This window comes from Tenrec ecaudatus, chromosome 14 (genome assembly GCF_050624435.1).
Source record: "Tenrec ecaudatus isolate mTenEca1 chromosome 14, mTenEca1.hap1, whole genome shotgun sequence".
Lineage (NCBI taxonomy): Eukaryota > Metazoa > Chordata > Mammalia > Afrosoricida > Tenrecidae > Tenrec > Tenrec ecaudatus.
The window spans coordinates 37,295,259-37,303,498 of record NC_134543.1 but is presented as its reverse complement, the minus strand read 5'-3'; the positions used below and the strand labels follow the sequence as shown (position 1 = coordinate 37,303,498).

At 46.1% G+C, this 8,240-nt stretch overlaps 1 pseudogene; it reads left to right on the top strand.

Moving 5' to 3' along the window:
* Positions 1–4,048: 4,048 nt before the first annotated feature.
* Positions 4,049–4,235, top strand: LOC142425363 (small ribosomal subunit protein uS14-like; annotated as a pseudogene).
* The last annotated feature ends 4,005 nt before the right edge of the window (positions 4,236–8,240 follow it).

The window sequence follows — 8,240 nt, the reverse complement described above, 5'->3', positions numbered from 1 at the left end:
CAGGTTGTTAGAACAAAGTGTTCTGGCGTTAAGGGAGGGCTTCAGCCGAGGCCCACAGTCCACCCCTTCCTCAATGTATTGCCATGTAAATATATGAACATAGGCTAATACCTCTGTTTTTATGAATCAATATATTTACATGTGTACCTATGCTTACACCTCTATCCAAAGCTTTGCTTCCTAGATCTTCCCTGTTTCCTTTTACCTTCCTTCTTTCCCGGCATCACACACCTTTCTTCTTCCTCTTATAATTCCTCTCCACTAGATTGCTGTTGCTCCAACACTCCCAGGATCTCTGCATCCTCCTCAGTGTTGATTTTAATTACCTAGTTGTTCCCCTGTCTGTGGCATTGTTTGCCTACCGCTCTCTCCCCCTGCCTCTTCCTCCCCACAAGTCCCTCTGGAACCACTGGTCCCATTGCTTTCTCCTATCTCATATAGGGAGGCAAAACAACAATAATGGAGACAAAACAAAAAATTGGATTAAAAGAGGGAAAAAACCCTGAAAAAGCATACATAATTCCAGGTCTGTCTGCTGACCTTTCTGACTGTCTCCTCACCGGTCTTAGGGAGTTCTGGGAACTGCCCCTCCTAGCCTGGAGTCTATTTTGGGGGCTCCTCAGGGGCTTTGTGGCTTGGTTTTGCTCCCATTGCTGATCTGTTATGTTCCCTTCTTGGTTTGTCTGTCTGTTGGGAAGGTCAGATGGCTCACTCCCTGCTGTGTGTCCCCAGTACTGTTCTCAGGATGGATACAATTTTCAAGTGTAAAAATAAAGGAAAACATGAATGAATGAAGGGATTCACTCTGATCTAGACTGTGAAGTCTAAATATAGTTATGGTTACAATGGAATATAAATTCAAGAGATAGGCCAATGCATCATAGAATTCCACAAATGGGTTGTAAACTTCATCCAGAGTACAAATGGGCAACAGAGCAGAAGATATTTCAGTGGAATAAGGAAGTTTGGTGGGAAACTTAAAGATAAGCAGCCAGCCATCACTATATTTTACCAGGGAGAAAACAAAAACGTTGAACAGAACAGACTCGTCAGAATATGGAAGAAGGTAATCAAAGATGGATCCACATCTACACCATGCAGCAGGAGAGTGTCACTACTTAACACATAGTCTCTCAAGAGTGGGACATAGGTAGTATGGCAGGGCCAGACCAAATCCAGGGATACATATGCTAGCCAACTGAAAGGTGGGGGGAGAAATGGGTAGCAGGGGAACAGGGCACTAACCCACCCAAGGGGAGGGTATTGCTTATATCTCCACAGGGAAAGAGGGACCAGACTTCAACCTGCTGCTCCAAGATGTGAATGCAACATGCCGACATAAAGCAGGGAGCCAGGAGAGAGGTCTGAGGGGCCGGCCCCAACCCCAACTACGTGGACAGCTGCCCCTCCCCACAGAAGAATTTATTTCAGAGGACAGCAATTAAGATATAGCTCAGGGAGAAGGACATATCTGATCAGAGCACACAAGAGCAGATGAAGTGGGAGGAAGAGAGAGTGGAGCACATCCGATCCCACCAAGCCTTTAGGACAATATTCCCACTCGGAGCAGCCAATCCACAGAGAAGACCATCTGGCCCACCCCACTATGAGACACGACATCCCTCACTGACCCATATCCCTACAGGGGATGGCACTGGAGACACAGTGTGGGAATTGCACCTGATTTGACCCCACCACACTGAGGAAAACATTAGGGACGTGCAAAAGAACTGCAAGGGGAACAGAACAAGGAAGTCCCCAGGGAATACCAAAAATAGACTTTGGGGCCAGGGCATGGCACCCCATCAGATTCGACTGGAAAACATTCTTAAAGATCAAGAAACAGACCTTGAACTATTTACAGGCTTTTCTTTTTTATGTAATTTTGTTGTTTTGTTGCTTTGTTTTGCTCTGTCTTGTTTTTGTGCATATTATTATTTCTGCAGGTCTATCTAGATAATATAGGTGGGATAAACAATCCGGAAGAGAAAACAATGGGACCAATGGTTTCAGGGGGACATAGGAGAGGTGGAGTTGGGGGAGAGGAAGTGGTGTCAACAAACCCAGGGACAAGGAAATAACAAGTAATCCAAAATCAGTGGAGAGAGGGTGTAGGAGGCCTGGTAGGGCTTGATCAAGGGCAATGCAATTGAGAGGAATTACTGAAACCCACATGAAGGCTGATCATGATAGTGGGACAAGAGGAAAATAAAAGGAAATAGAGGAAAGAACTAGGAGGCAAAGGACATTTATAGAGGTCTAAATACAGGCATGTACATATGTAAATATATTTATATGTGAAGATGGACAAATAGATCTATGTGCATATATTTATAGGTTTAGTATTAAGGTAGCAGATGGACATTGAGCCTCCACTCAAGTACCCCCTCAATGCAAGAATACTTTGTTCTATTAAACTGGCCTTCCATGATGCTCACCTTCCTGACAAGATCGCTGAAGACAAAGTGGGTGTATAAGCAGATGTGGTGAAGAAAGCTGATGGTGCCCGGCTATCAAGAGCTATAGAGTCTGGGGTCTTAAGGGCTTGAAGATAAACAAGTGTCCATCTAGCTCAGAAGCAACAAAGCCCACATGGAAGAAGCACACCAGCCTGTGTGATCACGAGGTGTCAAAAGGATCAGGTATCAGGCATCAAAGGGGAAAAAAATCATATCATTGAGAATGAGGGGCAGTGCAGAGTGGGGACACAAAGCCCATCTGTAGGCAGCTGGACATCCCCTTATAGAAGGGTCGTAGGGAGGAGAAGAGCCAGTCAGGGTGCAGGGTAGCAACGATGAAACATACAACTTTCCTCTAGTTCCTAAATGTTTGCTCTCCCCACTATCATGATCCTGATTCTACCTTACAAATCTGGCTAGACCAGAGGATGTAGACTGGTAAAGATAGGACCTGGAAACACAGGGAATCCAGAACAGATGACCTCTTCAGTGGTGAGAGTGGTGAGGGAAGGTGGGGCAGAAAGGGGGAACCAATTACAAGGATCTACATATAACCCCCTCCCTGGGTGACAGACAACAGAAAAGTTGGTGGGTGACATCGGTCAGTGTAAGACATGACAAAAGAATAATGATTTATAAATTATCGAGGGTTCATGAGGGAAGGTGGGGTGGGGAGGGATGGGGAAAAAATGAACTGATACCAAGGGCTTAAGTAGAAAGCAAATGTTTCGATAATGATGATGGCAACAAATGTACAAATGTGCTTGACACAATGTATGTATGTATGGGTTGTGATAAGAGTTGTATAAGCCCCCAATAAAATGGTTTTTATAAAAAGTGGGGCATTAGCATGGATCAGAATTCATGTAGCCTCGTATTTTATACCATGAACAATGACACAGATGGTCATTAAAGAAAATAGGGAAATACACATTGAATGGTATGAAGAGAAAACATGTGAGGACAATTGATAAAAGAGGTATCAGATGCTTGCCCCATAAAGAGATCACTGAAGGGGTGAGTGCTATAGCAAACTGTGGTCAAGAAACTAGATGGTGCCCAACTATGAGAACGAGCAGCGTTGAAATCTTAAAGGCTTGTTCTCAAGCTGGTAGCCTCTTAAGTGAGGCGTCAACTACGTTCACACGGAAGAAGCACACCAGCCTGCGTGATCCAAGGATTGTAAATAATGTCATCCAAATCAGAAGGAGGGAATGACGTCAGAGTTAAAATTGTGAATACGTCCTTTTCAGAAGGCTTTGAATGACAGTGGACATTTGCAGGGTCTACACATGAATTAAGCCGCCAGTGAACCCCCCCCCACACACACAATTAGAGTTGAAGGATGCGAGTAGTCCTGTTACCAGGCAGAGAACGTTGTCAAGTTAATTATGGAAGACATAATTAGTCAAAATGTAATATCATTTGATCTCCCTTTAAACCCATTCTAAAACTGTTTCAAAAAGATATTTTTTTAAGTGAAAGGTCAATACCAGTTGATTAAGGCCCTGGTGACACATGGCCCAAGAATGCGTACAGCCCAGCTAGCGTGAAGACTGCATTGAAAAGTGGATCGGGCACTGCTTCATTCCTTTTGCCTTGGAGAGAGCCTGGAAACAAGATGGGTCACCAGCAGCTCTACTGGAGCCACCCGGGAAAATTCGGCCAGGGTTCCCGTTTTTGCGGCACGGTCTGATCCGGAAATATGGCCTCAATATGTACCATCAGTGTTTCCGTCAGTACGTGAAGGACATCGGCTTCATCGAGCTGGACTAAGTTATCTTTGGATGGACAATCCAACACCGCTACCCAAAAGAAGAAACAATGCCAACTATTTGTACATAAAATAAAAAAAATTCAAGTCTGAAAAAGAGAAAGAAAAGTGGATCGGACAGATGCAGATGCAGTTAGGTTAAAATCCAGCACCCTCTCAGTTGATCTTCCTCATGATGCATTTAAATTTGTTTCAGTTTTTCATATTTTCTACTTTCTTTTTTATTGAGATTTTTATTTGTTTTACTTTATTATTTTTTGTTGTTATTCGTATTAGTTCTTTTTGTTGTGGTGGTGGTTTTGTTTGTTTGTTTGCTATATATATATATATATATATATATATATATATATATATATATATATATATATGAAAAAAGGTTTATATAGAGGAGCAATTGTACATTAAGAAAGCATCCCAACCCAGTCCAGTTCAAGTCCATAAGTCCGATCCTAACTCATATGTCCGACACCAATCTATAAAGTCCTCTCCAGACTCACGAAACACATACAATGAAGCCAAATTCAGGAGGATCACAAGTCAGTGGGTAGAAAGTCTTTGGGTCCAGTGGCGTTGTAAGCATCTCAGTGCCACCAGGGGTCTCTCTGTGGCTTCTCCGGCTTCAGAGGTCTGGTTGCAACCATGTGGCTTATCTTCTGAAATGTCTCCCAGGAAGTAGCAGAGAGCTGTTGCTTATTTTTTAATGTTTTTCTGTGTATAAAATCCAGGATGGGTAAATTTATAGACAGTAACTGGATTAATGGTTGTGTGGGGGTGTGGCAGGGGAGGTTGGGGAGAAATAGCTAATAATGATAAGTACAAGATTGAAGAAAGTGCTCTAAAGCTGATTGTGGGGAGGGTTGTACAACTCTTCTTGAAGTGATTGAACTATTGGTTTGTATGATATATGGTTTATGTGCTAATAAAACTGTTGGGGAAAAATAGATATCAGAAACAAGCCTTTAGTGTCCCCCCGGTATGATACAGTGGACCCCAGAAAATGAAAGCTAGAGAAAGGAGAGAAATATATGTGGCCAATATTGCTTCCTATCCAAAACCAGCTAGAGTTGATTACTTAATTACGAAAGCCCAGTCCTTTGGGATGAGAGCTCAAAGGAGACAAACTGATAGTTTATACCCAGAGCTTTATGTGGGAAAAGGAGCAGCCCACTAGGAACCTGGAACTTGGGGTTTGGGATAACTTTAATAAGAAGGAATAAAAATCTATTTCAATGTCTGCTTGGCCAAATTTCCTGTCTGCTTGGCCAAATTTCCTGGGGACTTCTCTGGCCCAAATTACAAAACTACTCTCATGGTTTGAAATCTCTAAAGAAAACCATAGAAGAGAAAAAACTAATTATTTCTATAAAGTGTTCATGGCAGTAGTATTCAGACAGGAGACAGGAGAAACCGCATCTCAGCACGATGCTGTCTCAGTCAGGGTGACTCACATGGCCTCCAAGGACTCCCTTCTGTCAGAACCAGCAGGGGTGCCTGCAAAATGCAGACTCTGAGATCCCACAAAATCAGAATCTCCGAAGGGGCCTGGGGAAGTGCCCTAGGAAGCAGGCCAGCTGACTGTCAGCTGCACTGTCCTCTGAGAGCCACCAGTCTCAAAACTGCGTAGTCCACGCGAGCATTTGGAAAACGAAGTGGCATTTCCAATAACGGGCCCCATGCAGCGTGAAGAGGGAATTACCAAGACGGCAAAGAGAACGCCAAACAGCACGGACAACAGGTGTGCCCGTTTAAGGCACCCCTGGCCCGGGGCCTCGACAGACTATAGGCACTCAGAGCAGTGCAAGTTCAGTATATTGTATTCTGCTCTTGAAATGGTTTAAGTTCATCAGGATCCTGCAACGTTTTATTTTCTGTCTTTGCCATCCAACTCCCGGGTCACTTGAAGAGTGAACAAACGGAACATCTACCAACAGTAGGATTTCTGTCCTCCTTCCTTCTCTTTTCTCCCTGGAAGCCTCAGCCCCAGGGCGACTAACAGCCCCGCCAGCCTTGTCTTTAGTCCAAGGCCTCTCAGCCCACTAAGGTAACTCCACTGCATCCTTGGCCGCATCTTGTGGTGGCGTGAGCTTCCCACTAGGACATTTCACTGACCACACATGGAATAAAGGAAGGACGAGGGAGAGAGCGAGAGCGAGAGCGAGAGAGCGAGAGAGCGAGAGCGAGAGAGCGAGAGCGAGAGCGAGAGCGCTGAGCCTGTTGATATTTCCATTTCGGGGAGAGAGGTCCTGGGGTGTGTTGCTAATGCGATTCTGAGCTTTTCCGGCTCCCAGAGGAATTCTTCCTGAGGGCTGATCCCTGAGGGAGACCAATGCCATGGAAACTCACCTTCCTACCGCAGCCTCTTTCCCGGAACCTACAGATCATTTTTGCCCACAGCCTTGGAGCTTTTGCCAGGATCTGTGGATGTCACAAGAGACCCCAGTCCAAGGTCAGCCAACCTCCGCACCAAAAGGCTGGGTAAATGCCCTGGGCGCCTGGCTAACAGTAGCCGCTGTGGGAGGCGAGTCCTCTCTCCATCACTGAGTAGCTGGGGGAGGGTTGGAGGAGCAAGGTCTGGCCGGGCAACATGCCCAAGATTTCCTTCCTGGTGTCCTGCAGCCCCAAGGGGGCATACACGTGCCACCATTCACACAAGTCCATGTGTTCCCTGACCCCGAAGTGCCACATCCTACCCTTCCAAGTCTTCTCACAATTACCCCCTGTGTTGTTCCCAATCTGTAGCAGCCTTGCAGGGTCCAGCCAAGGGAACCCCCTTTCTATAATAAGGAAGACCAGGTTGGGAGGCATCATTCTGCTCCAGTCCCCACCAGGCCTCTCCTTGTCTCTCTGTCAGCCACAGCCATTTTGTAAGCCTTTCCTAGGGGTTAAAATCTAGGCCAGTGAGCTGATTAAACTCTTTCCCAGCCACTTAGGCAGTAACTTGTCCCCCACCCCTGCCTGGGACCAGGGGAGCAGAAGCCAGAGGGGTGAGGAGGAAAGGGCAGAGAAGACAGCCTGCAGTTGGCTAGAGATCCCATTGCAACTTAGCCAAATGAATCTTTGATCGTGCACCCAACAGTAATGTGTAAATAATGTGTTCGGAAGCTGCAGCGATGAGCAAGCAGCCATGAGCCTGTCTAGTGGAGGAGGGGGAAAGGATGGCAATCGGGCCAATGGCCATGGAAGGTAGAGGGGGAAGAAGGAGGTGCAGAAGGGTGTGGCGATTGGATGGCGTCATGAACAGGGGAACAACCAGGGAAGAGGATCCAGCATCTAGGAGAGGGCAGAGAGCCTGTGAGTATTAGAGCAACACCAAGCTAGTGGAGAGGAAGCACTGAGGTGGAAGAAGGGGAAAGTGATGGTGGGGCAGGAGGAGGCACAAAGACACAGAGACAAGCTCTAGAAGCAAAGGCACAGATAGGGAGATTAGCAGAGGTGTGCACGTCTGCAAATACGTTAATCCATCACAATAGAGGTATTGGCCTATGTACATATATTTATAAGGCAAAGCACTGAGGCTGCAGATGGGTCTTGGGCCTCAGCTCATACCTTCCCTCAATACAAGAACACTTTGTTCTAACAAATTGGCATTCTGTGATGCTCACTCACCACCTCACCCCCCCCACCCCCACCCCCCACAAAATTGCTGAAGACAAAATGGGTGTGTAAGCAGATGTGAAGACAGAGGATGGTGCCCGGCTATTACAAGATATAGTGTCTGGGGTCTTAAAGGGCCTAAAGTTAAACAAGCGGACATCCAACAGTGAAGCAACGTGCCCACATGGAAGAAGCACACCAGCCAGTGCGATCGTGAGGTGTCATCAAGACCTGGCAATGGGAACCAGAAGATTCACAACAAACAGTAAACAAACAAACAAACAAAAATGCATTGGTGAGAATGGAGAGGGGTTGGAGCAGAGACCCAAAGCCCATCTATGGACAATGGAACACCCCCCCCAACACACACAGAGGGGTTGCAGGGAGGGGGTGAGTCAATCAGGGTGCAGTAG